The sequence below is a fragment of the Microtus pennsylvanicus genome, chromosome X, assembly GCF_037038515.1.
Source record: "Microtus pennsylvanicus isolate mMicPen1 chromosome X, mMicPen1.hap1, whole genome shotgun sequence".
Lineage (NCBI taxonomy): Eukaryota > Metazoa > Chordata > Mammalia > Rodentia > Cricetidae > Microtus > Microtus pennsylvanicus.
The window spans coordinates 142,948,768-142,958,259 of NC_134601.1; positions in this window are offsets into that span (position 1 = coordinate 142,948,768).

Sequence of the window (9,492 nt, forward strand, 5' to 3'; positions counted from 1 at the left end):
CAGTTTATCAGAGTTTTGCTTTTACAATAATTCTTGTAATGCATAGTATGGATAGTTATTTAATAATGTGTTGTACCTAATGTCATTACCTATATGCTAGAAAAAACAGCTTAATTGCATGTATATATTTTATCACAGTTTTAAAGTATGTATTTTTAAGCCTACAAAAATACCTCAATTCCCTCCTGAAAAATAGGCAAAATTCACTATAAAAGATGATGTGTGACTATAATCTCCTGCTCCGGAAGCTGAGGATCACTTCAGCTCAGGCATTATACCCCAGGCTCCTCAACAAGAACAAATACAATGAGAGCATGCCTGGGGGAGAGGGAGGGGGGGGGAGGGAGGGAGGGAGGGAGAGGGAGAGGGCATTGCTCAAAGTGTACAAAGGAATCAGAACTCTTATGCCCCACTGGTAGAATTTATATTGGTACAACCATTTTGGAAAACTGTCAACATCTTCTATCTACTGAATCTCAATGCTCCAATCTAAGCATAAGTACCATACTCTCTTTACTTTATGTTTGCAGAACTGGGGAATGAAAATGTGAACCAAAGAACACAAGCAATAATGTTCAAATATGCTTTATTCATTTTAGCCAAATCCTGGACACTATGCAAAGATGTAACAGAAAACAAGTAAATTATCATTCAATCTATTCAAAGAAACTACTTATTACACAACCTGTGAAAGAACATATACACCAGAGTTCCTATTGTATGATATTATTTATATGGATTGTAAAACCAGATTAAAGCAGTTGATTAGATTTTGTTGTTGTTTTAATGGCAATTTAGTTACCTTCATGATGTAGTTGAGATGACTACTGAATAGATTGGGCAAGAACTCTAGTGCTGGAAATATATTAGGCTTGATCTATCAGGGGCTGCATAGTCACAGAAAATGTTAAGTGAGCATCAATCATACCTTCTATTAATACACTTTATACTTTTTGATGTATGTTTGTTATATCTCAAAGGTAAATTATTCGTAAAGCACGTCAGGTCTTTCAGTTGGGAATCTGATGCAAAAGTTAACAAATTGCAACCTTGCTTTTTCTTTTTCTGATTTAGACGTTTAGATCCTATTGTACCCAAACTTACCAGTCTCCCAAGTTACCTGACGAATCTGAAGCCTCCCTCAGAGCAAATTTACGGCTCTTCTGTTATAATAACCTGTTTTTATTTAGTCTGTACTTGGAATCTACACCTCCTGTTTGCTTTCTATCGGTCAAATGACCAACTTGACATTATTCATCTTTTGGGTTTTAGTTTTTCGAGACAGGGTTACTCTGTGTAGACCTGGCTGTTCTGGAACTCACTCTGTAGACCAGGCTGGCCTTGAACTCAAAGATCTACCTGGCCCTGCCTCCCAGGTGCTGGAACTAAAGGTGTGAGTAACTACAACCTGCCCTGCAGGGTGTTTTTCTTCTGTTTTGTTTGAGACAGAGTTCACTACGTAGCAGATTCCACCTGCTACTCCTTCCCAAGGGCAAGGATTAAAATCATGGCTCACCATGATAGCTATGTCTATTCAAATTTTCAAAATATCATTTTATTTTAATATATATTTGAAATATATATTTATATATAACTATAATATATTTAAAATATAGCTCATGCCCCCCCAAGGCCCTGACTTGCATTTCCAGCAGCATCTCCCGCCTCCCACCCAAAACTGTGTGCATATATTTATATGATATATATATGTATATACATACACATATATATAGACATATATATATATATCATAAAGTGTTATCAAACATGGGGGAGGTCACACCTATGCTAAGTCAGTCCTGCTATTCACCCTCAAGAAGTCAATTAAAAGAGCCAAGATAAACATGGGAAGCAGAAAAGGGGAATTTATTCAAACTGGACACATTAGGAAAAGAGACAAAGAGATCCAGTATCCTTGAAGTCAGAGTCCTGAAGTGAGATCAAAGTTTAAATCCACATCAAAGGATATGCATATTTAAGCATCATTAGATGGCTGTAAGGTGCTCTGACAAGTTGCTATAGCCATGAAATCTCTTTCCCAGAGATAAGTCATTGTGCGTCCCGCTGCCTCACCGTCACCCACACTGACTGATGGCTTTTCCTTCTCTAAGCGTGAGATTCCCTGGGAAATTCCCATTTCTTCGGTGTCTACTGTTTCAAAAGTCTGATAATCTGATAAACATATGTCTTTTTAGAACATTTTCATTGCTGCCAGGCAGGTTACAATATTATCATACTTCAGTATTTGATAAACGTGTGGCATCCCTCCAATACCTATCCTTTCCACACACCATCTATCTAAGAAGAGAAACCTTCATTCTTTTTATAAAGGGACATTTTATTGACTGTCCCTAAACAGTCAATTAGCACAGGTAACATGAGCTGTTCAAAAAAGAAAAATAAAGGGTCTTGGCTTTCCCCACCTCCCCTGGCTCCCGCCATTAGTAATAATGTGAATATTAAAGACCTTAATATGCAAAATCTTACAATGTAGTAATAAGAATCAAATCTTTTCGCTGTCACAATTTTACAAACTTGATTGCCTCTAACATGCCCTTAGCTTAGTCAAATAAACAAATTAGTGGGAAGGTAATAACTGTGAAGTGATGAGAAGGTATTAAATACAGAAAGGCCAATGTAAAAGAAACTTACCTGCTGTCTTAACTGGGAGAATGCTTGCCTATCATACATAAAAGCCCCAGGATAAACTAGTAGTGGCTGCACACATCCATGGGAGGCAGAGAAGCAGGTAGATCAGAAGCACAAAGAAGCCTGATCAATGTGATATGGAATTAACGGCAACAGTTTTTACATTGGCTCAACAAGACAAGTCAGAAATGCGCTTACAAAACATCGTTTGAGCAGCCAGCAGATTCAGTTTCAGGAAAAAGGTTAACAAGGATCAGGCCACTCCTTAAAATGCACCATGTGGATACAGTGAAAAAAACTGGGGTAATCTGGTATACTGCATTTTTTTATTTAAATGTACTAACTGAAATAGATTTTTCTGAGAGAACATCAAAATGTGTTTCACTTCATAAAAGTCAATAGAAAGAAATGTAAAAATATTTAACATAAGAACAAATGGGTTTGTACTACTGGAATGCAATAATCATAAAACTGGATAGGTGGATTAATTGTCGTACATACCTGTGGATTTTCTGGATTCCTGTGTTTGCTTACTCATGTACATTCAAGTCTTATTTTTCAGAAACCACTTCTGGAAGCTTTTGGCTTCGATACTGCCACCTGTAGACATAAAAGAGAAATAAAGCATGTTTTATTCATCAGCATTACATCTTTCCTAGGCATCTAACAGAGAAAAACGGGAGGAAAAGTGGCAAAATATTTGCTCCGAAAGATCAACAAAGTGTTTTCTCTCCCAATGCAACTTACCTAAGGCATCTCCTTCCACAATGGTTCGATAAAGTAGTTGATAAGAAACTGAAACATACTAAGTCCCAGGTCATCAACCAAATCACCTTCTAAATAGTTCATTAAAAGAATAGTTCATTAAAAGATATGGGAGTTCTGCTCACCAACGCTTGGGTATATAGAGAAGGAAAATGAATTCGCATTTGAGACCATCCGGGATACCTACAGGGTTCCAGGCTAGGCTAGGGAAGAAAGGTGGGGTGGGGGGAGACGTGTGTGTGTGTGTGTGTGTGTGTGTGTGTGAGAGAGAGAGAGAGAGAGAGAGAGAGAGAGAGAGAGAGGAGAGGGAGGGGAGAGAAAAGGAGGGAGGGAGGGACGGAGGGAGGGAAGGAGGGAGCAAGGAAGAAGGGGAGAGGTGGGGGGAGGGGGAAGAGAAAGCACGTGCCAGCATAATTTACAGCCATTTCGAGACCTACCATTTAAAATTAGGAGTCAATTTGCCCTGTATAATCTGAGAATAAAGAATTTCATAACTTAACCTGATAAAAAGAGATAAGAGACGCACGCTAACGTTACTTTATTCCAAGGTCATAAGGTATCTATTTAAAAATAAAAATTCCAGTCTGAATCTGAACAGAGCTTAATTCAATCTAAACAGATTTTCGGTGGGGTGTTTTCGTCATAGTACCCTGGGCCTGATTTGAACATAAACAAATCCGAAAAGATCTTTCCCTACCTTCTATTGATTAAAATACAGATGGATCCTTTTTTCCTTAAAAAAAAAAGTCACGGAAAGAACAGAGGAATAAAATATGCATAAGCAATTACCAGAGAATCCAAGCAGCCATAAGATAAAAAGAAGGGTTTGCATCGCAGGGAAAGATAAAGACAAACCTTTAAATTCTGTAGTTAATTGAAAATGAGGAAGCGCCTTGCCCCGGCAGTTGCACCGCAGAGGGGCAGCCCTTCGGAGTGCCGTCTTCCCAGGACAAGTGGCCGCCTCCTCCCAGGCTCCAATACGTTAAACCAAAGACACAAGAAGCACTTCCCGCGCCCACCCCCTGCTGAGACAGCATTAGACCCCCACCAAACCTGCCTGGCTTGCTACCCGGCCAAGCCCGGGCTTCTTTGCCCACACCACAGACGCATCCCACTTACCCATCGTTTACTTTAAAGCTCGAAAGCTTGTTTTGTTTTACGGAACTGCGCAAATCCTGGAAAACCAAGTCTCCCTGAGACCCTCGCCTCCTCCTTCCTAGGATGTTCATTAAAAAGAAAATGAAAAAAGAAAAAAAAAAGATACCAAAAATCTTCTCCCTTTCCAAGCCCGATCGTACGCTGGGCCATCCCAAAGGTCTTTGAGTACCCTCTAAAGACCAATACCGCTCCCACGTGCCTTCTCGTGCAATGCAAACGAGCACGAGCTCCTGAGGACTGTGTGCGCAGCCAACCCTCGGGGAGGGAAGTCCCGCACACTTATCACCCCAGCCCCCACCCCAGCTCGGACAGCAGGAGGAAGACCCCGGGTGTGGCGATGCGCTGGTACACAATACTCTAGTAACTCCAGCCCCCCCCCCCAAGCCCCCGCAGTCCTGCCACCAGTCTCCCTTCACCCAGTCCCTTCAGTCCCCGCGGGCTGGGAACAGGGGGCGTCCTGATGGCTGTTGGGTGGGGATCAGGAAGGTTGGAGCGACAGGCTACTACCACCCAGATCGCGAGTGGGTAAAGGGCGTCGTGGTCGCCAGATGCAACATGGAAGCTCAGCTCCTCCAAGGAGTCGAGGTGAGAACCGCTCCCAGAAGATCTGAAGGAGCGAAATCCCACAGGCGATAATTCTCCCGTACCTCTCCCCACCTAGCTCAAGCGCGCGTTCAAGCGCGCACCCTACGGGGCCGAGCACCCTCCTCTAGCAATTGGGACCTGGCCGGCCCTTGCCCACGATGGCCACAGAAACTCTGCTTCCCAGGCCACGGCGACCCCAGAAACGGGCAAGGCGCCACTGTTGCTTGGGGAACCCACCTGAATGCAGGGTGCGCCCGCCGTTGCGCTGTCTCCAGCAGTGGGAAGGCGACCGCCGGGAGACCGCGGGACCCCCCAGGCAGCCTCGCTCACTCGGAGAAGCAGACGGAACTACCTTAGAGCCAAGAGCTCTGTTCGTCCACCTGGCCTGCAGGTTCTGCAACTGGGTCCAGCGACCAGCCCGAGCCCAGCCTTCATCTCCGCCCCTTTCCCGCCACCCGCGCAGTGCTGCGCTCCGCCCCCTGACCGCCCTCCCCTAGCTGCGGGGGGGGGGGGGACAGCCCTGGGCTGCCTCGCTGAGCCTCGTGTAGCAGCTCCCGGGTCCCAGGCACCCTGGAGGACTGGGGGCGGCCCTGGGATCCGCCCCGACCCCGATCCTCCTAACCTTCCCGCGCTCAACGGGCCGCCAAGGCTATGGGCACTGCACGCTCTGCCCTGTTCTTCCGCTGTCTCTTCACTCCCTGCCTGGCAACTTCCACCGCCAGGCGGGTGACTGCCTCAAGCTTTGTGGGAAGCCGGGTAGAAGTGCTGGGGTGGAGAATCAAGTAAAGAGGAGTAGAATGAACCAGTGAGAGGAGGCAAAGAAATAACCATGTCAACTGGCAGGGGATGGATGCAAGTTGCTGCCTGTGGTTTCTGTTACATTAACTACCTGGATATGCCGCTGTCCTTGTTAAAACCGCAGTAATGTTCAGAGGCATCAGTCTAAAGATTTTCATGCTAATTGGTTGTTGGCATTTGGAGGGGGGGCGGGTGGAAGATGATGGCAGACCATAGGCTCCCTCGTTTTTAAAAAAGTTGCATTTCTTATATACGTTGTATAAGCCACCTTTCTCATTTAAAAACAAAAAAATAGATAGCAATAGTTACGGTCTACAGAAACAGATTCAGTGCATATGTATTATTTCAATCTACTGTAATTATATTAATTGGCTCTTTATAAGGTAGATTTTAAGTATTTCATTAAAACAGGCTCATAATTTTGGGATCAGGAATCCCACTGATTTCATTTGATTTTTGTCTTCATTTCTATCTAAGATGTCAGTTTCATGAAGATTACTAAATGTAGTTATACAGAAAAATAAATCCTTTTTCTTCTAGGTTAACGGTATGTTTAGATCTGGCAAAGAACAAATTGTTTTTAAATCCAAGAAAAACTAAGATTCCCACTCATTAGGGATGATCTGATGATAGCTTTTTCTTTCTTTCTCCTTCAGGCAAACTCCCTTTCTTTTTTGCATTGTCCTTCCAAAATTGCCCCTCAAACATAACTGAGCCTTTTTGAGATTTTATCTTCTTAAAAGGAATAGGAAAATTCCTGATCATTTATTATCAAAAACCATGTGAAGCTCATAATACTAAATTTTCAACCCTGCTTTTAATCATTCATTTAACCTGATACTTGGGAATGACGGTTTTTCTGTCATAATTGTTTTGAGACAGAATTTCGCTATAAAGCTCAGTCTGGCTTTGAACTCTGGGTTCTCTTACTCCTGAGAGAACCAAGAAATGGTTTGTTTCTATAAGTGCACACATTTTAATTAACACTGTGAACCAAAATTAAATTTATTAAATTGACTAATAAAAGTACTATATATGTTTCTGTATAAAGTAAGACAACAAGGACGATAAACAGTCCTAAAGCAGACACTCTGAAGTAAAGAAAACAGTCTTTAGCAAAACTGAAGATACCCATTCTGTAGAAAGCATGACAAACATCAGTAATTATGCAAAGAGTGACTGCTGCCTCTTCTCTCTTCGGGTTGTGGTTAGGCCTGCATTTATCTCTTTTGATCATAATAATAAAAATAAAGAAATTCAGCATTCTGGTGACATTGCCTAGTAAAGAAGCAATTTTAAAATGATTTTATTACCTAATTAATCCAAGTAAATGCCTCCAATAAATTCAATTTTATTCTAACATTTATTTCTGCTTCCAAAGAAACACTTGGAAGAATTTAAAACAGTTAAGGTAAAAACTAGTAGCAATTGCAAGCCAGATTCTTTGGTTGGATGTGTGATGCTGAAGTTATTATTAAGTGACTTCTGCATATTAAGTTATACGTCAGATATCGGTTCTCAGCTGTTCATTGGCTACATCTATAATGAGTTCTGGTGTGGCCTTGTCTATCCTCTGGAAATGCATTTCATTTCTTTCTATCTACCTTATTGAATCTATCTTTCTCTAAACTATGTCCATTGAATTTTCAAGACTCAACCCCCGATCTATATATCTCACTTAGCAGCTGTCCTTTAGGTTGAATCTCCCTTGAGTTCTTGGTTTAAAAAAAATCGGTGAGATTAAACATCTAAATTTGGAAAGAGAACTTCAGGCAAAGTTCTCTTTTTAAAACAAAATAATTCTTTATTGATGCTTTGGAAATTTCATACCATGCAACCCAATCCTACTGACCTCCCAGTCCCTCCATATCTGCCCCTTGCCCCTGCAGTATGCCCCCAAAATTAATTTAAAAAATAACAAAACGAACAAACAATCAAAAAACCCACCTTCGTCCCTCCATCCTTCCAACACCTCTTTATCCATCCTAGTGGCATGAGGAGCTGTGGTGTGTCGCGCAGTATATATCCCTTTTGTCCAATCAGCTCCACCTGCAAAATGTTCAAGGTCCGGTTCGAAGACTCCAGTTTCTGATGAATCATTGCCACTGGACCCTCACCAAAAACTCTTCTCAGATATCCTGCTCTTGCTAAGTCACGAAGATCTCGCAGTGATCATTATGCAGGATCAGTCCCTTCGAGCACTCCATCAGGTCATAGATGAGGCCACTGTTAGGAAGGGCCACACCCAAGGCCCAAGATGTAGGTCTGAGTGATAGCTGAGCTGGTTGGCCCTGGACATTGGGACCACCAGCGCAAGCAAGGGGCAGAGCCAGCGGTCCAAGGCCCATACCATTGCGGCCATCTTTCCTGAGTGAGTGCTGGGGTCAACTCTCCCATGCTGCAGTGTCCAGCGAGGGACAGAGCCAGCTACGGCCCTCAGATTTCAACACACATGGTTCCTATAATGCCCTGTGGTAACAGGAGTCGTGGACATAAGCCCAGACTCTGACTGCTGTTGTGGCACTGACCCAGAAATGGCCTTGTTCCCAGGGGACAGAATGTCATCATGTCCCCTGGTGGCAGCACAGGCCACTCAGATCAACATGGTTCCAATGGGGGCACAGCCCTTGGACACCAAAATGGCCGCACGTGGCAGTCCACATCCCTGATCCTCCCTGTGGCCTTGTTGCAGCGTGAGTCATAGATGTCAACATTGACCCTGGCTGTCGAAGACACATATATGGCTGTAGGCAGCAGCCCAAGCCTGGATGCCACCCCCATTCCTCACAGCTCCTGCTTCTTCAGAAGTGCCTCTAACCACAGTACACAAACCATTCTGCCTCTCTTTTCACCACCATCTATAAAATACTTGCTCATTATATTGGCACCTGACCCCAGGCATGTAAATGCTTCAGGCAAGCTGAATTGTGAGGACCTAGGCTGCCCCATGGGTGTCTTTAGCTCACCTGAGCCACATAGCATCAGGGGTTCGAGCTTTGTTCTAAGAGATAATAGTTGACTTTCTCAAAATCAGGAGGGTGTGACACATCTGAATAAAAATGATAATAAACCAACAGATCAATTTTGTTCTGGCCAAAATTAAAGCACGATCTCATGATACGTAAAGGGTACAATTCAAATAATATTCCCTGTGTTTTCTTTCACTGGGACAAACCCTTTGTCCCACCAACCAAGGACCATTAAATTTCTTATTTAGTTCCTGTGCAGTTGAAAAATTTTCATTGACTTTTAAATAAGAATGTGTACTAGATGCTTTCACTGTCCTCAAAAAATCCAATGGACTCTCTATTTGGTTTTAGAAGTTTTCTTGACATGCCTGCAACATAGGTGAGAACAGACATGGGCATCCTCAGAGCCCTGGAAAGAGAGTTCTAACTTGCAGTTCATGTTCAAAACAATGGATTAAAACGGGGCATAAACTGTTGTTCTGACAGTTTAATCCCATTGATGTCTTCTCGTCCCAGTTCTCACACCAGCAGAAAGCTACTAAGTGTGTTAGCGTTCCCACTTGAGAAG